This window comes from Idiotropiscis lumnitzeri, chromosome 1, assembly GCF_059441095.1.
Source record: "Idiotropiscis lumnitzeri isolate Australia: NSW breed Sydney's pygmy pipehorse chromosome 1, RoL_Ilum_1.0, whole genome shotgun sequence".
NCBI classification, from domain to species: domain Eukaryota; kingdom Metazoa; phylum Chordata; class Actinopteri; order Syngnathiformes; family Syngnathidae; genus Idiotropiscis; species Idiotropiscis lumnitzeri.
In genome coordinates this window covers 47,245,391-47,273,116 of record NC_142391.1, presented here as the reverse complement: position 1 = coordinate 47,273,116, position 27,726 = coordinate 47,245,391, and the positions used below count along the sequence as shown (strand labels likewise).

General features: G+C 42.7%; 2 long non-coding RNA genes across 2 annotated transcripts in view; both read right to left on the bottom strand.

Moving 5' to 3' along the window:
• The window catches only part of LOC148344819 (uncharacterized), an 81,700-nt gene extending 65,889 nt beyond the window's left edge, over positions 1 to 15,811 (bottom strand). Inside the window, exon 1 of the long non-coding RNA XR_015846310.1 lies at positions 15,613 to 15,811. This is a non-coding gene — a long non-coding RNA (uncharacterized LOC148344819). The remainder of the gene's footprint in view (positions 1 to 15,612) is intronic.
• LOC148344820 (uncharacterized) lies at positions 8,186 to 12,280 on the bottom strand. The gene is made up of 3 exons (XR_015844731.1): positions 12,183 to 12,280; positions 12,007 to 12,107; positions 8,186 to 8,276 (listed from the first exon to the last, which is right to left on the bottom strand). It is a non-coding gene; the product is annotated as an uncharacterized LOC148344820 (long non-coding RNA).
• Positions 15,812 to 27,726: the final 11,915 nt, after the last annotated feature.

The window sequence follows — 27,726 nt, the reverse complement described above, 5'->3', positions numbered from 1 at the left end:
GCGCTGTGTGTATAACAAAATAATAACATTAAGATGTCTTCAGGTCGGGACATTTTATTTACAGGTGAAGGTTTGGATTTTTAGGAGCATGTGCAGGGGAGTTATTAAGCATTCATTTATTTGTATTAGGTTCATTTTGTCTTCTTATTATTGATATTTGACAGATTCATTAAAAGCAGACAATTATGTTTTAGGTAAATTTTTTACCTGACATGTTTCGGCGAGTCTTTCGCCTTCTTCAGAGTGTCGCATGATGGTGTCTTGAGACCCGTCTTTATCAGCTGATGTTCCATGAGGGTGTGACTTACCTGTCAAAAAAATGAAAAATCATAGCAGTAAAAGAACAAGCACAACATGAACATTACAAATCAGCAATCACTGACCACTGCAAAAGGGAAAACCACATCATGGACCGGGAGAAGGGCAGGGTCATCCGCACCGAAGAGAACAAACAACAGCGCTGGATCAGAGAGGCCATTGAGATCTGCAAGCGAGGCATAAAAACCATGAACAGAGACAAGGGAGCCTTCATCCTCTCTACCACCTGGAGCAGCATCTTGGCGGAGTGAACGGACAGCGGGGGGCGTGACTTGCCTTCATTCTTGTGACAGGTAAGTCACGCCCTCATGGAACATCAGCTGATAAAGACGGGTCACAAGACACCATCATGTGACACTCTGAAGAAGGCGAAAGACTTTCGTATTGTGACATCCTCAAGGCCTAAACACTCATCCGAGCAAATATAAGGTAGATTTTGTTAACCTGCCCGGAGAAAAACATCAACGAAAATAATTTGTATTTGTTTTAACCAGTTGGTGGCGCTACCACTGCGATCAAAAATAAGTTGGCAGCCGTCTTCAGGGCCTGAATATCCTCAAATGTGAAAAATTTCGAGAAGATGGATCATCTGAATCATTTTGCAGGAACTTTTGTTGCCACGGAGATTAATCAGACTCTGCGGCACCGTAATAGCCACGCCCTTCGAAGGAAAGTCACAAAAATAGGGATAGAGTAAGATCAATGTCTTGAGTCTTTTCTAGCCAATTTTCAATCGGATTCGTTAAAAGGGCACCGTGCAGTACGTCAAAATGTAAAAAATGATATTGATTGGCGCAAGGTGTATAACTGAATATAAACATATAGATGTCTTCAGGTACCGACTCTTTATGTACATGTGAAGTTTTGGATTTTTAGCAGCATGTGCAGGAGAGTTATTAAGCATTTTGTCCATTGCGGCGAAGGAAATCTTAAGTGAAAACTTCGAAGCCCCGCCCCCCTTCATATAGTATTTCGGAAACAAAAAATTTTAGCCCCAGTGTTTGTCCCAGGTCTTAAGATGCTACAGACAGAATTTTAAGGCAATCAGATGAAGCCTTTAGGATCAGGGTGCAAAAGAATGACCCCTGTAAACATGCAAAAAAGGGCAAAAGTCGGACTTTCAAAAATTCATAACTCACTTCCTGTTCATATTAGACGTTAAAATATCAAATTTTTCGCCATGCCCGATGAGACTGCCAAGTTTGGTGAATTTTTGTGCATGTTTCGGGGGTCAAAAATGCGATCGAACAATCGGAAAAATAATAATAATAATATTTTCTACAAAAACAATAGGGACTTCGCAGCCGTCGCAGCTCGGGCCCTAATAACAATAGGGACCTCGCAGCGGTCACTGCTCGGGCCCTAATAATATTAATAATAATAATTTCCACAAAAACAATGGGGACCTCGTAGCGGTCGCTGCTCGGGCCCTAATAATAATTTCTACATAAACAATAGGGACCTCGCCGCGGTCGCTGCTCGGGCCCCAATAATAATTTCTACACAAAGTCCATTGTGGTGACCCGCCCCCTTTTAAGTAAATTCAAAATGGCCGACTTCCTGTAAAACCTAGCTCATTGCTCCAAGAGACTTTTTTGTAGGTCTTGGTCTTATACATACAGTGAACCCTCGCTACTTCGCGGTTCACCTTTCGCGGGTTCAGTGCTTCGCGGGCATAAAAAATATTCGGGGGCATTGTAGTTTCGCCGAGCGGCACGACGGGGCGCTGGAGCGGTTAGACGGCCGGCGTGCGCCGAAGAAGAGCGTGGGCGAAGAGGAGAGTGGACGAAGAAGAGCACGTTCCCCCGGACACGATCGGTGGCGACGTTTCGCGCGGTTCGGACCGTACCAGAGCTCCGGCCGGCGTGCGTGGCAGTTAAGCCGTAGAGGAGCACCTTCCCCGGGCACGGGCGGTGCCAAGCGGCCCCTAAGTTTAATGGAATGGAAGCTCCGGAGGAGGAGGGCATGCTCGCATCACAGTAAGCCGAAGAGGAGCACCTTCCCCGGGCACGGGCGGTTCCAAGCGGCCCCTAAGTTTAACCGAATGGAAGCTCCGGAGGAGGAGGGCATGCTCGCGACACAGTAAGCCGAAGAGGAGCACCTTCCCCGGGCACGGCGGTGCCAAGCGGCCCCTAAGTTTAACCGAATGGAAGCTCCGGAGGAGGAGGGCATGCTCGCGTCACAGTAAGCCGAAGAGGAGCACCTTCCCCAGGCACGGGCGGTTCCAAGCGGCCCCTAAGTTTAACCAAATGGAAGCTCCGGAGGAGGAGGGCATGCTCGCGTCACAGTAAGCCGAAGAGGAGCACCTTCGCCGGGCACGGGCGGTTCCAAGCGGCCCCTAAGTTTAATCGAATGGAAGCTCCGGAGGAGGCGGGCATGCTCGTGTCACAGTAAGCCGAAGAGGAGCACCTTCCCCGGGCACGGGCGGTGCCAAGCGGCCCCTAAGTTTAACCGAATGGAAGCTCCGGGGGAGGAGGGCGGGCGTGTGTCACAGTTAAGCCGAATTGGAACACCTCTTCCGCCCGGGCACGAACGGAGCGCGAAGCTGTCAGTTATGAATGAATAAATGAATAAATAAATAAATAAATAAAGAATGCCACCTTTCATTTCACAGGGCACACCGGACGGCGTACCAGCAGGTAAAAGTCGGAGTAATTAAATAAATACAAAAAGAATGGCTGGGGAATAAAAAAATAATACGTTTTAATATTAATTTGGTTTTTTTGTTATAACATGAATTTCACTCTCTCTCTCTCTCTCTCTCTCTCCCCGTATATATGGTATATATATATATATATATATATATATATATATTTATTATATATATTGTATTTTTTTTTAAGCATTTTTGAAGGTGCGCCGCTACTTTGCGGATTTTCAGTTTCCGCGGGTGGTCTCGGTCCCCATTAACCGCGATAACCGAGGGTTCACTGTACTCCATAAAATTTACAAAAAGCGAGGTGAAACACTCAACCAGGGCTGCTTTTTTGAACATTTCTCGAGGGCCATTGCGAGCCATTTTAAAAAAGCTGCACAACTAACGTATAAAATATTGATAAATTTGCTCTGCCTGATGTGTGTGTCAAGTTTCACGAGTTGTCGTTCATATTTAGAACCTCATAATCAGCGTTGTTTTATTGCCGAACAGTGCAATGCCACTCCCACAACTTTTCACGAAAAAGGATGAATTTCATATTGTGACATCCTCATGGCCGAAACAGTCCTCCGAGCATATATGAGGGCGACCTTTGTTGAGTTGCACGGAGAAAAACATCCAAGAAAATAACTTGTATTAGCTTTTACCAGTTGGTGGCGCTACTACTACGATGAAAAATAAGTTGGTAGATGTCTTCAGGGCTGAAGTATCCTCAAATGTGTACAACTTCGAGAAGATAGGATCATCTGAGTCATGTTGCCGGAGCTTTTTTTGCCACAGAGTACAATCGGACTTTTCAGCACCGTAATAGCCACGCCTTTTGCCAAAACGTCACAAAATTCGGCAGAGAGTAAGATCATTGTCTTGAGTCTTTTCTGACTAATTTTCAGTCGGATTCGTCAAAAGGGCACCGTGCAGTACGTGAAAATTAAAATAAAAACACATTTTTGATTCCACTTGGCGGCGCTGTGTGTATAACAAAATAATAACATTAAGATGTCTTCAGGTCGGGACGTTTTATTTACAGGTGAAGGTTTGGATTTTTAGGAGCATGTGCAGGGGCGTTATTAAGCATTCATTTATTTGTATTAGGTTCATTTTGTCTTCTTATTATTGATATTTGACTGATTCATTAAAAGCAGACAATTATGTTTTAGGTTAATTTTTTACCTGACATGTTTCGGCGAGTCTTTCGCCTTCTTCAGACTGTCGCATGATGGTGTCTTGAGACCCGTCTTTATCAGCTAATGTTCCATGTGGGTGTGACTTACCTGTCAAAAAAATGAAAAATCAGAGCAGTAAAAGAACAAGCACAACATGAACATTACAAATCAGCAATCACTGACCACTGCAAAAGGGAAAACCACATCATGGACCGGGAGAAGGGCAGGGTCATCCGCACCGAAGAGAACAAACAACAGCGCTGGATCAGAGAGGCCATTGAGATCTGCAAGCGAGGCATAAAAACCATGAACAGAGACAAGGGAGCCTTCATCCTCTCTACCACCTGGAGCAGCATCTTGGCGGAGTGAACGGACAGCGGGGGGCGTGACTTGCCTTCATTCTTGTGACAGGTAAGTCACGCCCTCATGGAACATCAGCTGATAAAGACGGGTCACAAGACACCATCATGTGACACTCTGAAGAAGGCGAAAGACTTTCGTATTGTGACATCCTCAAGGCCTAAACACTCATCCGAGCAAATATAAGGTAGATTTTGTTAACCTGCCCGGAGAAAAAAATCAACGAAAATAATTTGTATTTGTTTTAACCAGTTGGTGGCGCTACCACTGCGATCAAAAATAAGTTGGCAGCCGTCTTCAGGGCCTGAATATCCTCAAATGTGAAAAATTTCGAGAAGATGGATCATCTGAATCATTTTGCAGGAACTTTTGTTGCCACGGAGAATAATCAGACTCTGCGGCACCGTAATAGCCACGCCCTTCGAAGGAAAGTCACAAAAATAGGGATAGAGTAAGATCAATGTCTTGAGTCTTTTCTAGCCAATTTTCAATCGGATTCGTTAAAAGGGCACCGTGCAGTACGTCAAAATGTAAAAAATTATATTGATTGGCGCAAGGTGTATAACAGAGTATAAACATATAGATGTCTTCAGGTACCGACTCTTTATGTACATGTGAAGTTTTGGATTTTTAGCAGCATGTGCAGGAGAGTTATTGAGCATTTTGTCCATTGCGGCGAAGGAAATCTTAAGTGAAAACTTTGAAGCCCCGCCCCCGTCATATAGTATTTCGGAAACAAAAGATTTTAGCCCCAATTTTAGCCCCAGTGTTTGTCCCAGGTCTTAAGATGCTACAGACAGAATTTTAAGGCAATCAGATGAAGCCTTTAGGATCAGGGTGCAAAAGAATGACCCCTGTAAACATGCAAAAAAGGGCAAAAGTCGGACTTTCAAAAATTCATAACTCACTTCCTGTTCATATTAGACCTTTAAAATATCAAATTTCTCGCCATGCCCGATGAGACTGCCAAGTTTGGTGAGTTTTTGTGCATGTTTCGGGGTCAAAAATGCAATCGAACAATCGGAAAAATAATAATAATAATAATTTCTACAAAAACAACAGGGACTTCGCAGCGGTCGCTGCTCAGGCCCTAATAATAATAATAATAATAATAATAAAAGTAATAATATTTTCTACAAAAACAATAGGGACCTCGCAGCCGTCGCAGCTCGGGCCCTAATAACAATTTCTAGAAAAACAATAGGGACCTCGCAGCGGTCACTGCTCGGGCCCTAATAATAATAATAATAATAATTTCCACAAAAACAATGGGGACCTCGTAGCGGTCGCTGCTCGGGCCCTAATAATAATTTCTCCATAAACAATAGGGACCTCGCCGCGGTCGCTGCTCGGGCCCCAATGATAATTTCTACACAAAGTCCATTGTGGTGACCCGCCCCTTTTAAGTAAATTCAAAATGGCCGACTTCCTGTAAAACCTAGCTCATTGCTCCAAGAGACTTTTTTGTAGGTCTTGGTCTTATACATACAGTGAACCCTCGCTACTTCGCAGTTCACCTTTCGCGGGTTCAGTGCTTCGCGGGTATAAAAAATATTCGGGGGCATTGTAGTTTCGCCGAGCGGCACGACGGGCGCTGGAGCGGTTAGACGGCCGGCGTGCGCCGAAGAAGAGCGTGGGCGAAGAGGAGAGTGGACGAAGAAGAGCACGTTCCCCCGGACACGATCGGTGGCGACGTTTCGCGCGGTTCGGACCGTACCAGAGCTCCGGCCGGCGTGCGTGGCAGTTAAGCCGTAGAGGAGCACCTTCCCCGGGCACGGGCGGTGCCAAGCGGCCCCAAAGTTTAACCAAATGGAAGCTCCGGAGGAGGAGGGCATGCTCGCGTCACAGTAAGCCGAAGAGGAGCACCTTCCCCAGGCACGGGCGGTTCCAAGCGGCCCCTAAGTTTAACCAAATGGAAGCTCCGGAGGAGGAGGGCATGCTCGCGTCACAGTAAGCCGAAGAGGAGCACCTTCGCCGGGCACGGGCGGTTCCAAGCGGCCCCTAAGTTTAATCGAATGGAAGCTCCGGAGGAGGCGGGCATGCTCGTGTCACAGTAAGCCGAAGAGGAGCACCTTCCCCGGGCACGGGCGGTGCCAAGCGGCCCCTAAGTTTAACCGAATGGAAGCTCCGGGGGAGGAGGGCGGGCGTGTGTCACAGTTAAGCCGAATTGGAACACCTCTTCCGCCCGGGCACGAACGGAGCGCGAAGCTGTCAGTTATGAATGAATAAATGAATAAATAAATAAATAAATAAAGAATGCCACCTTTCATTTCACAGGGCACACCGGACGGCGTACCAGCAGGTAAAAGTCGGAGTAATTAAATAAATACAAAAAGAATGGCTGGGGAATAAAAAAATAATACGTTTTAATAATAATTTGGTTTTTTTGTTATAACATGAATTTCACTCTCTCTCTCTCTCTCTCTCTCTCCCCGTATATATATATATATATATATATATATATATATATATATATATATATATATATATTTATTATATATATTGTATTTTTTTTTAAGCATTTTTGAAGGTGCGCCGCTACTTTGCGGATTTTCAGTTTCCGCGGGTGGTCTCGGTCCCCATTAACCGCGATAACCGAGGGTTCACTGTACTCCATAAAATTTACAAAAAGCGAGGTGAAACACTCCACCAGGGCTGCTTTTTTGAACATTTCTCGAGGGCCATTGCGAGCCATTTTAAAAAAGCTGCACAACTAACGTATAAAATATTGATAAATTTGCTCTGCCTGATGTGTGTGTCAAGTTTCACGAGTTGTCGTTCATATTTAGAACCTCATAATCAGCGTTGTTTTATTGCCGAACAGTGCAATGCCACTCCCACAACTTTTCACGAAAAAGGATGAATTTCATATTGTGACATCCTCATGGCCGAAACAGTCCTCCGAGCATATATGAGGGCGACCTTTGTTGAGTTGCACGGAGAAAAACATCCAAGAAAATAACTTGTATTAGCTTTTACCAGTTGGTGGCGCTACTACTACGATGAAAAATAAGTTGGTAGATGTCTTCAGGGCTGAAGTATCCTCAAATGTGTACAACTTCGAGAAGATAGGATCATCTGAGTCATGTTGCCGGAGCTTTTGTTGCCACAGAGTACAATCGGACTTTTCAGCACCGTAATAGCCACGCCTTTTGCCAAAACGTCACAAAATTCGGCAGAGAGTAAGATCATTGTCTTGAGTCTTTTCTGACTAATTTTCAGTCGGATTCGTCAAAAGGGCACCGTGCAGTACGTGAAAATTAAAATAAAAACACATTTTTGATTCCACTTGGCGGCGCTGTGTGTATAACAAAATAATAACATTAAGATGTCTTCAGGTCGGGACGTTTTATTTACAGGTGAAGGTTTGGATTTTTAGGAGCATGTGCAGGGGAGTTATTAAGCATTCATTTATTTGTATTAGGTTCATTTTGTCTTCTTATTATTGATATTTGACTGATTCATTAAAAGCAGACAATTATGTTTTAGGTTAATTTTTTACCTGACATGTTTCGGCGAGTCTTTCGCCTTCTTCAGAGTGTCGCATGATGGTGTCTTGAGACCCGTCTTTATCAGCTGATGTTCCATGAGGGTGTGACTTACCTGTCAAAAAAATGAAAAATCAGAGCAGTAAAAGAACAAGCACAACATGAAAATTACAAATCAGCAATCACTGACCACTGCAAAAGGGAAAACCACATCATGGACCGGGAGAAGGGCAGGGTCATCCGCACCGAAGAGAACAAACAACAGCGCTGGATCAGAGAGGCCATTGAGATCTGCAAGCGAGGCATAAAAACCATGAACAGAGACAAGGGAGCCTTCATCCTCTCTACCACCTGGAGCAGCATTTTGGCGGAGTGAACGGACAGCGGGGGGCGTGACTTGCCTTCATTCTTGTGACAGGTAAGTCACGCCCTCATGGAAAATCAGCTGATAAAGACGGGCCACAAGACACCATCATGTGACACTCTGAAGAAGGCGAAAGACTTTCGTATTGTGACATCCTCAAGGCCTAAACACTCATCCGAGCAAATGTAAGGTAGATTTTGTTAACCTGCCCGGAGAAAAAAATCAACGAAAATAATTTGTATTTGTTTTAACCAGTTGGTGGCGCTAACACTGCGATCAAAAAGAAGTTGGCAGCCATCTTCAGGGCCTGAATATCCTCAAATGTGAAAAATTTCGAGAAGATGGATCATCTGAATCATTTTGCAGGAACTTTTGTTGCCACGGAGAATAATCAGACTCTGCGGCACCGTAATAGCCACGCCCTTCGAAGGAAAGTCACAAAAATAGGGATAGAGTAAGATCAATGTCTTGAGTCTTTTCTAGCCAATTTTCAATCGGATTCGTTAAAAGGGCACCGTGCAGTACGTCAAAATGTAAAAAATGATATTGATTGGCGCAAGGTGTATAACAGAATATAAACATATAGATGTCTTCAGGTACCGACTCTTTATGTACATGTGAAGTTTTGGATTTTTAGCAGCATGTGCAGGAGAGTTATTAAGCATTTTGTCCATTGCGGCGAAGGAAATCTTAAGTGAAAACTTTGAAGCCCCGCCCCCGTCATATAGTATTTCGGAAACAAAAGATTTTAGCCCCAATTTTAGCCCCAGTGTTTGTCCCAGGTCTTAAGATGCTACAGACAGAATTTTAAGGCAACCAGATGAAGCCTTTAGGATCAGGGTGCAAAAGAATGACCCCTGTAAACATGCAAAAAAGGGCAAAAGTCGGACTTTCAAAAATTCATAACTCACTTCCTGTTCATATTAGACGTTAAAATATCAAATTTTTCGCCATGCCCGATGAGACTGCCAAGTTTGGTGAATTTTTGTGCATGTTTCGGGGGTCAAAAATGCAATCGAACAATCGGAAAAATAATAATAATAATAATTTCTATAAAAACAATAGGGACTTCGCAGCGGTCGCTGCTCAGGCCCTAATAAAAATAATAATAATAATAAAAGTAATAATATTTTCTACAAAAACAATAGGGACCTCGCAGCGGTCACTTGCTCGGGCCCTAATAATAATAATAATAATAATAATTTCCACAAAAACAATGGGGACCTCGTAGCGGTCGCTGCTCGGGCCCTAATAATAATTTCTACATAAACAATAGGGACCTCGCCGCGGTCGCTGCTTGGGCCCCAATAATAATTTCTACACAAAGTCCATTGTGGTGACCCGCCCCCTTTTAAGTAAATTCAAAATGGCCGACTTCCTGTAAAACCTAGCTTATTGCTCGAAGAGACTTTTTTGTAGGTCTTGGTCTTATACATACAGTGAACCCTCGCTACTTCGCGGTTCACCTTTCGCGGGTTCAGTGCTTCGCGGGTATAAAAAATATTCGGGGGCATTGTAGTTTCGCTGAGCGGCACGACGGGGCGCTGGAGCGGTTAGACGGCCGGCGTGCGCCGAAGAAGAGCGTGGGCGAAGAGGAGAGTGGACGAAGAAGAGCACGTTCCCCCGGACACGATCGGTGGCGACGTTTCGCGCGGTTCGGACCGTACCAGAGCTCCGGCCGGCGTGCGTGGCAGTTAAGCCGTAGAGGAGCACCTTCCCCGGGCACGGGCGGTGCCAAGCGGCCCCTAAGTTTAACCGAATGGAAGCTCCGGTGGAGGAGGGCATGCTCGCGTCACAGTAAGCCGAAGAGGAGCACCTTCCCCGGGCACGGGCGGTTCCAAGCGGCCCCTAAGTTTAACCGAATGGAAGCTCCGGAGGAGGAGGGCATGCTCGCGACACAGTAAGCCGAAGAGGAGCACCTTCCCCGGGCACGGGCGGTGCCAAGCGGCCCCTAAGTTTAACCGAATGGAAGCTCCGGGGGAGGAGGGTGGGCGTGTGTCACAGTAAAGCCGAATTGGAGCACCTCTTCCGCCCGGGCACGAGCGGAGCGCGAAGCTGTCAGTTATGAATGAATAAATGAATAAATAAATAAATAAATAAAGAATGGCACCTTTCATTTCACAGGGCACACCGGACGGCGTACCAGCAGGTAATAGTCGGAATAATTAAATAAATACAAAAAGAATGGCTGGGGAATAAAAAAATAATACGTTTTAATAATAATTTGTTTTTTTTGTAATAACATGAATTTCACTCTCTCTCTCCCCGTATATATATATATATGTTTATAGATATATATATATATATAATAATATATATAATAATAATAATATTCCCTTTATTAGTCCCACAATGGGGAAATTCGAGATTCGAACCCAGGCCTCCTGGGGAGACTGGGTCCTGAACGCGGCGCCTTAGACCACTCAGCCATATATATATATATATATATATATATATATACATATATATATATATATATATATATATATATATATATATATATATATATATATATATATATATATATATATATATATATATATATATATATATATATATATATATATATATATATATATATATATATATATATATATATATATATATATATATATATATATATATATATATATATATATATATTTATTATATTTATTGTATTTTTTTTTTTTAAGCATTTTTGAAGGTGCGCCGCTACTTCGCGGATTTTCAGTTTTCGCGGGTGGTCTCGGTCCCCATTAACCGCGATAACCGAGGGTTCACTGTACTCCATAAAATTTACAAAAAGCGAGGTGAAACACTCAACCAGGGCTGCTTTTTTGAACATTTCTCGAGGGCCATGGCGAGCCATTTCAAAAAAGCTGCACAACTAACGTATAAAATATTGATAAATTTGCTCTGCCTGATGTGTGTGTAAAGTTTCACGAGTTGTCGTTCATATTTAGAACCTCATAATCAGCGTTGTTTTATTGCCGAACAGTGCAATGCCACTCCCACAACTTTTCACGAAAAAGGATGAATTTCGTATTGTGACATCCTCATGGCCGAAACAGTCATCCGAGCATATATGAGGGCGACCTTGTTGAGTTGCACGGAGAAAAACATCCAAGAAAATAATTTGTATTAGCTTTTACCAGTTGGTGGCGCTACTACTACGATGAAAAATAAGTTGGTAGATGTCTTCAGGGCTGAAGTATCCTCAAATGTGTACAACTTCGAGAAGATAGGATCATCTGAGTCATGTTGCCGGAGCTTTTTTTGCCACAAAGTACAATCGGACTTTTCAGCACCGTAATAGCCACGCCTTTTGCCAAAACGTCACAAAATTCGGCAGAGAGTAAGATCATTGTCTTGAGTCTTTTCTGACAAATTTTCAGTCGGATTCGTCAAAAGGGCACCGTGCAGTATGTGAAAATTAAAATAAAAACACATTTTTGATTCCACTTGGCGGCGCTGTGTGTATAACAAAATAATAACATTAAGATGTCTTCAGGTCGGGACGTTTTATTTACAGGTGAAGGTTTGGATTTTTAGGAGCATGTGCAGGGGAGTTATTAAGCATTCATTTATTTGTATTAGGTTCATTTTGTCTTCTTATTATTGATATTTGACAGATTCATTAAAAGCAGACAATTATGTTTTAGGTTAATTTTTTACCTGACATGTTTCGGCGAGTCTTTCGCCTTCTTCAGAGTGTCGCATGATGGTGTCTTGAGACCCGTCTTTATCAGCTGATGTTCCATGAGGGTGTGACTTACCTGTCAAAAAAATGAAAAATCAGAGCAGTAAAAGAACAAGCACAACATGAATATTACAAATCAGCAATCACTGACCACTGCAAAAGGGAAAACCACATCATGGACCGGGAGAAGGGCAGGGTCATCCGCAACGAAGAGAACAAACAACAGCGCTGGATCAGAGAGGCCATTGAGATCTGCAAGCGAGGCATAAAAACCATGAACAGAGACAAGGGAGCCTTCATCCTCTCTACCACCTGGAGCAGCATCTTGGCGGAGTGAACGGACAGCGGGGGGCGTGACTTGCCTTCATTCTTGTGACAGGTAAGTCACGCCCTCATGGACCATCAGCTGATAAAGACGGGTCACAAGACACCATCATGTGACACTCTGAAGAAGGCGAAAGACTTTCATATTGTGACATCCTCAAGGCCTAAACACTCATCCGAACAAATATAAGGTAGATTTTGTTAACCTGCCCGGAGAAAAACATCAACGAAAATAATTTGTATTTGTTTTAACCAGTTGGTGGCGCTACCACTGCGATCAAAAATAAGTTGGCAGCCGTCTTCAGGGCCTGAATATCCTCAAATGTGAAAAATTTCGAGAAGATGGATCATCTGAATCATTTTGCAGGAACTTTTGTTGCCACGGAGATTAATCAGACTCTGCGGCACCGTAATAGCCACGCCCTTCGAAGGAAAGTCACAAAAATAGGGATAGAGTAAGATCAATGTCTTGAGTCTTTTCTAGCCAATTTTCAATCGGATTCGTTAAAAGGGCACCGTGCAGTACGTCAAAATGTATAAAATTATATTGATTGGCGCAAGGTGTATAACTGAATATAAACATATCGATGTCTTCAGGTACCGACTCTTTATGTACATGTGAAGTTTTGGATTTTTAGCAGCATGTGCAGGAGAGTTATTAAGCATTTTGTCCATTGCGGCGAAGGAAATCTTAAGTGAAAACTTCGAAGCCCCGCCCCCGTTAATATAGTATTTCGGAAACAAAAAATTTTAGCCCCAGTGTTTGTCCCAGGTCTTAAGATGCTACAGACAGAATTTTAAGGCAATCAGATGAAGCCTTTAGGATCAGGGTGCAAAAGAATGACCCCTGTAAACATGCAAAAAAGGGCAAAAGTCGGACTTTCAAAAATTAATAACTCACTTCCTGTTCATATTAGACGTTAAAATATCAAATTTTTCGCCATGCCCGATGAGACTGCCAAGTTTGGTGAATTTTTGTGCATGTTTCGGGGTCAAAAATGCGATCGAACAATCGGAAAAATAATAATAATAATAATTTCTACAAAAACAATAGGGACTTCGCAGCGGTCGCTGCTCAGGCCCTAATAATAATAATAATAATATTATTAATAATAAAAGTAATAATATTTTCTACAAAAACAATAGGGACCTCGCAGCCGTCGCAGCTCGGGCCCTAATAACAATTTCTAGAAAAACAATAGGGACCTCGCAGCGGTCACTGCTCGGGCCCTAATAATAATAATAATAATAATTTCCACAAAAACAATGGGGACCTCGTAGCGGTCGCTGCTCGGGCCCTAATAATAATTTCTACAAAAAAAATAGGGACCTCGCCGCGGTCGCTGCTCGGGCCCCAATAATAATTTCTACACAAAGTCCATTGTGGTGACCCGCCCCCTTTTAAGTAAATTCAAAATGGCCGACTTCCTGTAAAACCTAGCTCATTGCTCCAAGAGACTTTTTTGTAGGTCTTGGTCTTATACATACAGTGAACCCTCGCTACTTGGCGGTTCACCTTTCGCGGGTTCAGTGCTTCGCGGGTCTAAAAAATATTCGGGGGCATTGTAGTTTCGCCGAGCGGCACGACGGGGCGCTGGAGCGGTTAGACGGCCGGCGTGCGCCAAAGAAGAGCGTGGGGGAAGAGGAGAGTGGACGAAGAAGAGCACGTTCCCCCGGACACGATCGGTGGCGACGTTTCGCGCGGTTCGGACAGTACCAGAGCTCCGGCCGGCGTGCGTGGCAGTTAAGCCGTAGAGGAGCACCTTCCCCGGGCACGGGCGGTGCCAAGCGGCCCCTAAGTTTAACCGAATGGAAGCTCCGGAGGAGGAGGGCATGCTCGCGTCACAGTAAGCCGAAGAGGAGCACCTTCCCCGGGCACGGGCGGTGCCAAGCGGCCCCTAAGTTTAACCGAATGGAAGCTCCGGGGGAGGAGGGTGGGCGTGTGTCACAGTTAAGCCGAATTGGAGCACCTCTTCCGCCCGGGCACGAGCGGAGCGCGAAGCTGTCAGTTATGAATGAATAAATGAATAAATAAATAAAGAATGGCACCTTTCATTTCACAGGGCACACCAGACGGCGTACCAGCAGGTAAAAGTCTGAGTAATTAAATAAATACAAAAAGAATGGCTGGGGAATAAAAAAATAATACGTTTTAATAATAATTTGGTTTTTTTGTTATAACATGAATTTCACTCTCTCTCTCTCTCCCTGTATATATATATATATATATATATATATATATATATATTTATATATTTATTATATATATTGTATTTTTTTTTAAGCATTTTTGAAGGTGCGCCGCTACTTCGCGGATTTTCAGTTTTCGCGGGTGGTCTCGGTCCCCATTAACCGCGATAACCGAGGGTTCACTGTACTCCATAAAATTTACAAAAAGCGAGGTGAAACACTCAACCAGGGCTGTTTTTTTTAACATTTCTCGAGGGCCATGGCGAGCCATTTCAAAAAAGCTGCACAACTAACGTATAAAATATTGATAAATTTGCGCTGCCTGATGTGTGTGTAAAGTTTCACGAGTTGTCGTTCATATTTAGAACCTCATAATCAGCGTTGTTTTATTGCCGAACAGTGCAATGCCACTCCCACAACTTTTCACGAAAAAGGATGAATTTCGTATTGTGACATCCTCATGGCCGAAACAGTCATCCGAGCATATATGAGGGCGACCTTGTTGAGTTGCACGGAGAAAAACATCCAAAAAAATAACTTGTATTAGCTTTTACCAGTTGGTGGCGCTACTACTACGATGAAAAATAAGTTGGTGGATGTCTTCAGGGCTGAAGTATCCTCAAATGTGTACAACTTCGAGAAGATAGTATCATCTGAGTAATGTTGCCGGAGCTTTTGTTGCCACAGAGTACAATCGGACTTTTCAGCACCGTAATAGCCACGCCTTTTGCCAAAACGTCACAAAATTCGGCAGAGAGTAAGTGAGTCTTTTCTGACTAATTTTCAGTCGGATTCGTCAAAAGGGCACCGTGCAGTACGTGAAAATTAAAATAAAAACAAATTTTTGATTCCACTTGGCGGCGCTGTGTGTATAACAAAATAATAACATTAAGATGTCTTCAGGTCGGGACGTTTTATTTACAGGTGAAGGTTTGGATTTTTAGGAGCATGTCCAGGGGAGTTATTAAGCATTCATTTATTTGTATTAGGTTCATTTTGTCTTCTTATTATTGATATTTGACTGATTCATTAAAAGCAGACAATTATGTTTTAGGTTAATTTTTTACCTGACATGTTTCGGCGAGTCTTTCGCCTTCTTCAGAGTGTCGCATGATGGTGTCTTGAGACCCGTCTTTATCAGCTGATGTTCCATGAGGGTGTGACTTACCTGTCAAAAAAATTAAAAAATCAGAGCAGTAAAAGAACAAGCACAACATGAACATTACAAATCAGCAATCACTGACCACTGCAAAAGGGAAAACCACATCATGGACTGGGAGAAGGGCAGGGTCATCCGCACCGGAGAGAACAAACTACAGCGCTGGATCAAAGAAGCAATTGAGATCTGCAAGCGAGGCATAAAAACCATGAACAGAGACAAGGGAGCCTTCATCCTCTCTACCACCTGGAGCAGCATCTTGGCGGAGTGAACGGACAGCGGGGGGCGTGACTTGCCTTCATTCTTGTGACAGGTAAGGCACGCCTTCATGGAACATCAGCTAATAAAGACTGGTCACAAGACACCATCACAGGGTTCGAAGTTAACTTTAAAAACTGCTTCCCCATAGGGCAAGTGCCACTAAAATTTGCCTTGCCCGAGTGGCCAAATTACTTGCCCAACTTGGGCAAGTGACAATTTTTTTTCTCTTGCCCTGAGTGACTTTTTGTATGACAAAGTGTCTAATTACAAATTGCATGAATTTTTTGTTCGGACAGTTCCCGCCTAGAAAGAATTAAAAATACGTTACAATCATAAGTGTTGCTGATATAAAAATGTATCATGTATTAACACATTAATTAGGTGTCTGCTGACCCAGGATTATGTTATTGTTATGTTATGTTATATATCAAAGAGAATGTGGAATGACACTGAACGATGGAAGGTGGAAGGATGTGGAAAGATCGTGAATGACATTGAATGATTTGGAATGACACTGAAAGATTTTGAATAATACTGAATGACACTGAATGAAGTAAAACTCTCTGGGAACGGGCCAATTCAAGATAGCTGCCGCACTGTGGGGGAGGCTTTGGTACCAAATTTGGAAAGAGACCCAAACGGTTGGGTCCATTTTATATCAGTGTGGGGGTGAAACGTTGGTCTTGGCGGAGCTGTCTGAATATTGGAGAAGTGAGAAGACAAAGTAAAACAGAACAATTAAAATCACTCTTCAAATACATATTGTTTGGTAAGCAGAGCATGATTTACAGCTCACCATTTTATTGCATGCACCAAGCATGTTATACATTTTTCTGTCCACGGGATGGCGTAGTCAAGAAAAATGAAGCATCTCGAAGCCCATTCGTGTGTGAAGTATTTCCCTGCAGGGCTTGGCTGCTTTATGGGGCTTCATTTTGCCATCACTAGTTTTAGATAGTTTTAATTTTTGAAAGAGCATTTTCATTTTACAGTGAACCCTCGCTACTTCGCGGTTCACCTTTCGCGGGTTCAGTGCTTCGCGGGTCTAAAAAATATTCGGGGGCATTGTAGTTTCGCCGAGCGGCACGACGGGGCGCTGGAGCTGTTAGACGGCCGGCATGCGCCGAAGAAGAGCGTGGGCGAAGAGGAGAGTGGACGAAGAAGAGCACGTTCCCCCGGGCACGATTTGGGGTGACGTTTCGCGCGGTTCGGACCGTACCAGAGCTCCGGCCAGCGTGCGTGGCAGTTAAGCCGAAGAGGAACAACTTCCGCCCGGGCACTAGCGGGGCGACATTTCGCTCTGTTCGGGAGCGTACGAGAGCTCCGGAGGAGGCCGGCCGGCGTGCGTGGCAGTTAAGCCGAAGAGGAGCACCTTCCCCGGGCACGGGCGGTGTCAAGCGGCCCCTAAGTTTAACCGAATGGAAGCTCCGGAGGAGGAGGGCATGCTCGCGTCACAGTTAAGCCGAAGAGAAGCACCTTCCCCGGGCACGGGCGGTGCCAAGCGGCCCTTAAGTTTAACCGAATGGAAGCTCCGGGGGAGGAGGGCGGGCGTGTGTCACAGTTAAGCCGAATAGGAGCACCTTCCCCGGGCACGGGCGGGGCGAAATGAAACCGAGTTCAATCGAACGGAGACACGCTTCGGGGGAGCAGGTCCGGCGTGCATGACAATTAAGCCGAAGAGGAGCACCTCTTCCGCCCGAGCACGAGCGGAGCGCGAGGCTGTCAGTTATGAATGAATAAATGAATAAAAAAAATAAATGAAGAATGCCACCTTTCATTTCACAGGGCACACCGGACGGCGTACCAGCAGGTAAAGGTCGAAGCAATTAAAAAATACAAAAAGAAGTAATTGAATAAATACAAAAATAATGGCTGGGGAATAAAAAAATAATAAGTTTTAATAATAATTTTTTTTTTTTTGTTATAGCATGAATTTCACTCTCTCTCTCTCTACCCGTGTATATATATATATATATATATATATTTTTTTATTTTTTTTTTTTTAAACATTTTTGAAGGTGCACCACTACTTCGCACTTTTTTTTTTAAGCATTTTTGAAGGTGCGCCGCTACTTCGCGGATTTTCAGTTTTCGCGGGTGGTCTCGGTCCCCATTAACCGCGATAACCGAGGGTTCACTGTATTTTTTTCATTATCGAATTTTATTTTTTTCTATTCAAGTTTTGAGTTCATTTTCGTTTACTAAAATAACCTTGGGCTGCAACTACTATCACAGCAACGGCTCATTATATTTTGGCTGCTAAATATGCCAATTTGTCAGAGAGAAGACCGTGACAAAGAATGGCCCAATCGCAATAAACACTCTACACCATACGTTCCTCGTTGACGTGTACATGGGGTGTTGCAGAGCACAGGTTCCAAGCGTACCGATATTGCAAAATTGGGACAATGCGTGTGACGACACCAACTTCCGCCTCCTATGTCATCGAGCTTGGCGGCACGTTATCATTATGTATTTATTTGTAACAATTTTGACGTTGAGAGTGATATTAAAACTTAAGTAATGTGGTAGTTAGGAAAAAACCCTGGCTTGGGACCCACCGGAACAAGCTATAGCTTCATTTGTACTATTTGAGGCGCTCTCACAATCTGCGGCGCATGCACACAAGGTCGCTAAGTACGCTAGCTGCACTCGGACAAAACACGTAGGTGACTTTAAAAGAGTGACCGAAATTGCACACATGCAACTGTTTATCATAATGTCCTAATTCGATATGTACATTTGAAGAGAATTTTTTTCAGCATGGGCACAAGAATTCCACCGAACATCGCCAGTTCAATGGGATTTTGGTTAAGTCCGCAAATAATTGTGGACAATATACTTTGGCTGCGCGCTCGAATAATTTTACTCGTATATACTTCAATGAGGGTGTAGTGTGGGTATCGGGATCTTTAACACGCCCTAACACGAAGCTGACTCTCCAACCGCCACAGCCTTTTAATGACGAAATTATAAAATAAACAAAAACACTGTTCAACAACATAAAATAAAATAAAAAATCACATCATACTTACATTTATAAACTTTAATCCTCAAGAACATTATTCTCAGGTTGACCGAAAGACGAGGACACGGGAGCGCCTCGGGCATGTTCTTCTTCCTTGTTTAGGCGAATGACATTTTAAGGTGCTTGTCCGCCACCTGCTGTGCTGAACTATGTATTAAATAAGAAAAGCAAATTGTTGAATGTTTTTTCCCCAATGAAGACTGAATTGTAAAATACCCGGAAATGGCTTTTCTGTTTTATTGTGCATTTAAAAAAAATTCAGATTGTCCTTTTTTGTTGAGATAATTGTTGAATATTGAAATTGCACATGTAACTGGTAATTTAGTTTTAGATATTATTTGAACCAGTGGAGGGCCATGCATTTCACACCTGGGCCTTCAATGAAGTCCTACTTCGTCCTACTTGAATAAATCCCCCTCATAATACCATAATTTATGACACCACGGGTGGACAAACAATATACAGAAAAGCACTTAGACAGCACTGACCGAGTGTTGGACGATATAGCTTCTCTTGAAAGGTCCGTGTTGAAAATGGCCTCGCAAGTGAATCTTCAATTTCTAAAGATAAAGATGTCTTTTAATTGTCCCATAACGGGGACATTTGCAGTGTTACAGCAGCAAAGATATACATCACACAGTGGCACCGACGTAATGTAGCCGTTAATGTATAACATTGGCAGCAGGCATTCATAAAAAGCATGCAAATATACACAGTATATACGTATATACACAGATCCCCATGTATATACACACTTACAGCCCACAACATATACAAGTGTAAGGAAACACTCCTAATGCCTGTCTATGGTTCAGAGGGGAAATAAATAAAAACGCTGCAATGATAAAAAAAAATACTGAATGATTGAAAATACTGCAATGATAAAAATACTGCAAGAATAAAAGTACTGTACCCAGCCAACATGTCCAACTGGGCCCCAAATGGGGTAAATGCGGGATTCCTGGGTACCAAGTGGGAATGGGCTAGAAGTGGGCAATGGTACAGGGTTCCATGTGGGCGCCATCTGGGATTGGTGGGCATGGGCTTAAACTGGGCAAATGTTGTGGGTGCAATACGGGTTGTGTATGGGCTAAGTGGGCATGGGTTAGAACTGGTAAAGATAAAGATAAAGATGTCCTTTATTAGTCCCACAATGGGGAAATTTGAGGTGTTACAGCAGCAAAGATATAGCTCACACAGAGTCGGCGGCGTAATGTAGCCGTTAATGTAGAACATTAGCAGCAGACATTCATAAAAAGCATGCAAATATACACAGTATAAACGTATCTAAGTGTAAGGAAACACTCCTAATGTCTGTCCATTATACAGAGGGGAAAATGCTGTAATGATAAAAACTACTGAATCTACTACTGAAACCATTTATAGGTCCTATTTGGGTTATGTGTGGGCTAAGTGGGCATGGGTTAGAACTGGTCAACCATGTGAGGGTCTCATATGGGCTGTATATGGGCCAAGTGGGCATGGGTTAGAGCTGGTCAACCATGTCTGGGTCCTATTTGGGTTATGTGTGGGCTAAGTGGGCATGGGTTAGAAGTGGTCACCATTTATCGGTCCTGTTTGGGTTATGTGTGGGATAAGTGGGCATAGGTTAGAGCTGGTCAACCATGTCTGGGTCCTGTATGGGTTATAGATGAGCTAAGCGGGCATGGGTTTGAAAATTTGTTCTGGAGCCTTTTTGATATTTAATGCATGCTATGCTAATAGTAACCACCCGAAGACTATTCTCAGTAGAACTATTCAATGGATGCCAAAACGATAGAGACATGGCCATGGAGCCTATGCTGCGAGATTGTGAAAGGACTAAAATAAGTGTAGGATTTTTGAGGACCAGAAGTCAGCTTTTATTAGGTTTGACATTGATTTAACTTATGGAACAATGCAAATTATGGTCGGGTTGTTGTTGGACTTTTTCCGCTTTTGACTAAGGGACGGGTGTTTTTATTTTCTGGGACTCTTTAGAACAAGCGGCACGGTGGCGGACTGGTTAGCAAGTCCGCATCACAGTACAGAAGTGCAAGGTTCTCCCTGTGCCTGCTAGGGTTTTCGCCGGTTTCCTCCCACTTTCCAAAAACATTCATGATAGGTTGATTGGTCACTGGTCCAAGGTCTGAGTGTGAGAGCGGATGGTTGCTTGTCTCTGTGTGCCCTGCGATTGACTGGCAACCAGTTCAGGGTGTACCCTGTCGACTGCCCGAAGACAGCTGGGATAGGCTCCAGCACTCCCGGGGACCCTTGTGAGGACAAGAAGCAGTACAGAGGATTGATTGATTTATTAAAATTAAAATTAAATTCATGTATTTATCTATGCTAAATTTAACAACGCTGGACGTTCTATTTTGTGAATTTACATGTACCCCCAACTGTGACTTAATAACCCTTAAGGGACAAGATAACATTTTATAATATTCCAGACAGCTAAGATTGTCATCTATGAACTATTTGACAAGGCAGGTCCAGCATTGTCAGCCACATCCAACAGTCAACACAGTTACTTTTTTTTTAATAAACAAAATCAACATTATTAATTAATGTTATTTTATTAATTCTGTATGCTGTGAAAGATCTTTATTCAAAGTATATTTGAAGTTATTTCTACCTTATTGCTTGATTTTTGTAGATTCAAGTTGGAGTTGTCAAAATTACAGATTCTTTTGAAGGCAGCATATTCAAACTGTGAGAAAAGGAGCGAATGCAAGCTACGCGGTCTTTGAGGTGCGGCAGAAGAGCTGAAAGCACGGTGAGTCCCGAACGATAATTGAATTAATTAATTAATCTTTGGTAAATGTCTGGCTCTCATTTTTTAGACTTACTTTACAATGTGTTTTGTAATTTTTCAAGGTTGCCTGTGTTGGAAAACTGCTTGGTGCGTTAGCTAAAACACAGTATGCTAAAATGATAAGTGACGAGAACACAGAGGGTATATCAACAACGTACGTACTCGAATTATTTTGGGGAAAACTTAAGTACATTATAATCACCCTTTTAATAATACTGATAAGCGTTGTGTGTTTTATTTATTTTTATGAGGACCTTTACAACGAGCTACATATTGTTAGCATTGGGCCTACGACGCTAAACACAGTGTCCCTCGATCTCTCTCCAAAATTCTCCAAAAGACTTAAGCTTTCACTCAAATTAATACAATCTACTCCACTAGCTCATTTAAGGCTTTTTTGTGATGTGTTTGATTTGGGTAAGTAAAGCAAAACATATTAACTGTTGAATGTTGCCTGTTATTTAAATAATAGAAATTCAAGATGAAAGTTGAACAGATATTGAAATGCTAGATTGGCTCATTCAGAATCATGCCACAATGTGCTTTGTATGTTTTGTGTGTGGGTTTATCAAGCTCTAATTCAATGCAGTGTCCAAAACGAGCGTGCATAATTGTTGGATGAATGTTGGTTAATAGAGTCAGATAATAGTTAAAATTCCAACAGTTGAACAGATGTTGAAATGCTAGATTGGCTCATTCAGAATCATGCCACAATGTGCTTTGTATGTTTTGTGTGTAGGCTTATCAAGCTCTAATTCAATGCAGTGTTGAGCTGCATTTGAGAGGAACTACGTAAGTAACTAATGTGGAAAAATTGTGACTTCTTTGTGTACTTTTATTTTGAATATTCAAATTTTGTGGGTAAAGGTTAGAGAAAATAAGTTAAAAATGAGAGCTGTACAGGTATTTTTTACAGTTTTTGGTTTGTAAAATACCCGAATGTGGGTTTCAGCAGGTGAGGTAATGATTGGACAGAGCAAAAGCTATGCTCCAAAATAGAAGTGATTACACCTTCACTAGACTAACCTGCAGCTAATTACATAATTATAAAATTAACACTTTAACCTGGCTTCCCCATCACAGATGTATTCTTTTAAATGCAAAGCTTTTTGTTCTAGCTTTTGTTGTTAAATGACATTCATGCCCAAGTGTCTATGCATCCATTGCAGGGATGTTTTCTCAAGTGACGAGTCTGAAGCCTGTGATGACGAAGTACCATCTACACCTCCCCATGGATTGTCACAGAGAAAAAGCTTCCTAACCAAGAGAGGCGCTGCAGAAGGTCCTTGAGTACGTCCAACGTGTTGAGTCTGTGAGTCTACTGCAGGATCTAATGCAGGTATGAAAATGATGAAATTTTAATGTATTATCTTCAAAATTATAAATAATTATTTAATTTCTTGAAATATAAAATTAGGTACCCTAAACCCAAGTAGGAACCCCAGTCCCAGTACATTCCTGATTCTGGAGCTACAGAGATCAAACCATCCTACTGTATCACTAAATAGCCCCACCTCTAAAACCCTGATTCGGAAGGCCGAGTTGAAAGACTTCAGAGTTCAAGATGGTCAACTGCAACTATGATAAGCCGAATGTGTTCACCCCAAGTCGGAAACTGAGAAAAAGACTCAATTTTCACATGATTTCAGTCCCTTCTATATTTAAAAGAATGTATTGGGGCTCTAAAAATGTGAAATATTTTTACAAGTATTTCTTTTACTACTCATAGGCAGTTTCATAATAATAGTACAATTTGGCATCGTGTATTGTTTTTTGGTTCCATTCAAAATGCACAAGACGTATAGACATATTTTGTTTGTGGATCGCTGCAGCATCACACGAGCGCACAGAGACAAACGTGGCAGCAACTTAAAACAATTAAAATATCGAATCGAAATTGAGAACTGAAAATCAAAAATCGAATCGGGGCTTGAGTGAATCGTTACCTCCCTAATCATAATCATTTTGGTAGAATGTTGGGCTCTTGCCTTTTGAGTGTATATGGCGTTACCGAAGCTGTTCACTTAATCGACAATTCCTTTCCTGTGACGTTTATCATACCCAGTTTAACTGCCAAAATATTTTTAAGTGTGTGATGATTATCTGGATCGAGTGACACCCATGTTATAATGGTTGCAGTAGGGCTGGGCGATATGACCAAAAATAAATATTGCGATGAATTAAGCAATTTTACCTCGATAACGATAAATGCACGATATATTTCCGCCCGTGGACCAAACTCAAAATAAATGCAGGAAATGCATATTAACTGTTATTTTTATTGACCAACTGGTACACATTACTTTCAATGAAAAATAAATGTACAAAAATCATTTGTATAAACATTTCAAATAGCTTGCTTTGCATGACTTGAACAATGTCACAAAGAACAGGAGAAAAGGAAAAATCAAAATCTTTTCTGCAAATAGATTGCGCCAAGGTGCTGTAATGCCATGTGCAAAGGTCTAGATTTGTGTGAAGGTTTCTTGTAAACATAAATAATGCCATGTGCAAATGAGCTAGTGTGGCTGGCAAATAAAATGCTAAATAAAATGGGAAAAAAAGTCTATGCAAACAAACAAGTGTGCATCATCGGGAAAATGTGCCTTCTCGAGTACTCTGGTGCGCAGTCGCCACTTGTCGTCTATGTCATGCACAGTCAGGCTCAAACCGGGATCCATGTTGCGACTCAACCACAAGTCGGATGTGGATCAAAATGCTTGACATGTCTAAACTCCCGTCCCGATGTTGTCCATATTGGGAAGTACAGTTTGCGACAAATATTACTTTCATGAGGCGTTTAAATCCTGCGCGCTCCACTGTAACTATTGGAGCTATATCTTTAGCTCTGTGCTAGGATATCGCGTCCACCTCTTAGACTTTCTCTCGTATGGTGTCGACTCCTTTATGGGCTGTAGTCACTGGTCGAACCTTGCTTCTCCCTTTGAACTTTCAGCACAGCATGGTAGTCTTGTGGGTGGTGAAAAAGAAAAGGTTGGACGCGCTGTTTTGGGTGCTTACGACGCACTTTGCAGTTCGTGGTCTTTTGCTCAAGCATCGTCTTTATGGAATCCAAAACATTTCCAAACGACATTTGCCCAATTTATTTTCGGGACAAGCGCAACAGGAACAACTTCAACTAACCTTACTTAGTCTTCAGTCGAGTCAGCTGCTTCTTGATTTGAATCGCCAGCTACGATCGCGTTGTCTTGCTTTTTTTTGTTCAGCTGAGTGGAGTCACGTGACTACAGCCGCTGTCGCAGTCTTAAAGGGGCATGAACATAGCCGCAGAGTGAAAATACTTTTTTTTTTAAACACCGAATTTACCGACATGGGCAAAATGATGTCGGGCATTGAATTAAATTTCGGTAACGGTAAATTTTCGGTTTATCGCCCAGCCCTAGGCTGCAGGTATTGGTGGATTGGACGATAGTGTCAGAACAATGATGGCGTTCATCATGACAAATCCTCTGTCTCTGAAGTACAATCTCTTTAGACATCGTAGCAAGAACAAGCGCCGAGACCTGCCTTTTTCTGATGTTCTATACGGTAATATATTTTTTTTTTTTTTTTTTTTTTTAAGGGATTGTGGTGTGAAGACATTTCAGCATGTCCCATAAGGTTTCACAATCATTAAATAGCTTTACTAAGTTGGCTTCTTGTCTTTTTTGTTTTAGGAGCACTGAAAAGGAATGGAGCCACAAAGGACATCAACGAGAAGGACACAGGCAACCCTGTCCAAGTGGTTCATGGGAGCTTGTGATCAAGGTGGGAATAGGGCAGTTCGAGCTCGGAGATCTCAAGGCAACTGTCAGGTTTAAAACGTCCTGACGCCATTTTTAGACTGAAGGTGGCATAAATCCAGACCAAACCAATTAGAGTTTTGTTTTTGACCATTCGCGAATGGGAGAGGAAGTCAGGAGGTGAAGCAGGCGTCTTGCCAGTTCAATCTCGCGCACTCTCTCTCACTCTCTACCACCCGTTCGGTCTTTTATCAGCAACCTAAGCAGACAATGGAGGTCTGTCTGAAATTCTAGCAGGCAGGCAGGAAGCAATCAACCACAGTAGTCAGTCAGGAATTCGAAACTAAAGTGTGTGCGTGTGTTCCAGTTGTGCGCGTGTGTGCTAAAGCAATAATGTGAGTGTCTGTGTGTGTGTGCGCAATTATAACTGATACAAATAGTGTATAAAAACATGATTAGAAATACACAAACTATTTACATATCCTCATCCCATCTCACATTCCCCCGTTTGTGGGTTTAAATCATGTCCTTACGGCTTTAAGACAGATCATCATAATGAAATCATACAACAGTGTGGTCATCCGTGGAGGGGCGAAAACCCTAAGTAGGGACAAAATTCCCCTCCTCCCTTCCGGCGTGGAACGAGATTCTCATGGTATGTTGGTCACTTGGGAATAAAACATACAAAAACTTCAATATACCTAGTGAAAAATAACAAAACTGTCTCCACGCAGAGCTTGTCTCCACGCAGAGCTTGTCTCTGCGGCGACTTGATGGAGGCCCTTGCCTCGTTGTAGGAGGGGACAGCCGTCTTTACCTCCCGGATCTTCGTGTGTGGTGTATGTGTGTGCATGTGTGGGGGCAGGGGCAAAAGGGTCCATGTGTTATTTAGGTTTCAGTGTCCAGTTCGAGTTTGTCATTGTCCAGTTCGAATTCGTCATTCTCAACATCAATCAGGTTGTAATGGTACATTTGGGCAACAAACATGCAGTTAATAATCATCTTTGTCATAAGAATAATGCAACATGAACAGACTACACATAACAAAAATGAAAACCATAATTATCCCGATATATTGTCTTTCAAATTCTTCGTAGTGGTCATAACATCAATAATTGTTTCATTTTATTAAAAATGTAAATGCAGTAATGTTCTCCAATCAAGGCTAAAATTCTTTATGTACGTCATTAATTTCCAAACAATATCTAATCTTTTTGTTCTGTGGCTTCAACATTCGTATCTGTGGCTGGTTGTGCGGTTCCGATGTGCATGTGGTCCGATATTGTGACTCAGGTGGGCTCCTGTTCGAGGGATTCGCGTTGCTCGGCCTTTAGCTGGAAACCGGAGAAGCTTGTACTGCAACTGGTGGATCCAGCTGCCACGCCCCGCGACCTTTGCTGCCGTCGGGGTCACTGCAATCATCTGGCGAGGGCCATCTCAGCATTCACTTGTCCCAACGAAGTCGTTTCAGCACCTTGAAGAAGAGTTGGTCTCCCACACGGACGTGATTTCTCTGTGGATCAGAACACACTGGCCAGTAATTGCGTCTTTTTTTTTTTTTTTTTCTTTTTGGTCAAAACATGTTTCCCATGTGGACTGGGACTGATGTGCCAGTCGCTGGTGGTTCTGATGAACCTGAGAGTCGATAGGGGATAGTGTCCTAACTTCGGCTGGCACTATCCTCATTGCTGTGATTGAAACACAGTCTGGTCATTGTCTCCTTTTTTTCCCTCATATTCTTGATAAGTCTGCCCTTAACAGTCCCATTAGTGCGTTCCACAAGTCCTGCAGACTGTATGCACAATGACGCTTTGAGTCAATTTTGTAACAACTGTCCCACTTGTTACAACATCATTCACAAAATGCATAATTTTCACTTCAAATCACTTCTTGAAATTCCAAATGTCAGGATAATTTGTGTTAGGTTGAAGATGTATTTTATCCCATATTTTACTCTATTAGTATTGCAAAAGAATTGTTCCACAGCGTGACCCATGTTTGACCATATGGATGAGAAGACTTCACAGAGAAGCGGATGCCTGAAGACTGGATCAACGTCTGCAACATCAAAGGAGGTGTGCTGAGACACACCTCTGAAACAAAAGGACTGAGACTTTAGTACCAGAGCACTAAAAGGGCATATCTGCCTTTTCAATCAGTGGATGACTGCCATTGATGTCTGTCTTTCCTCTT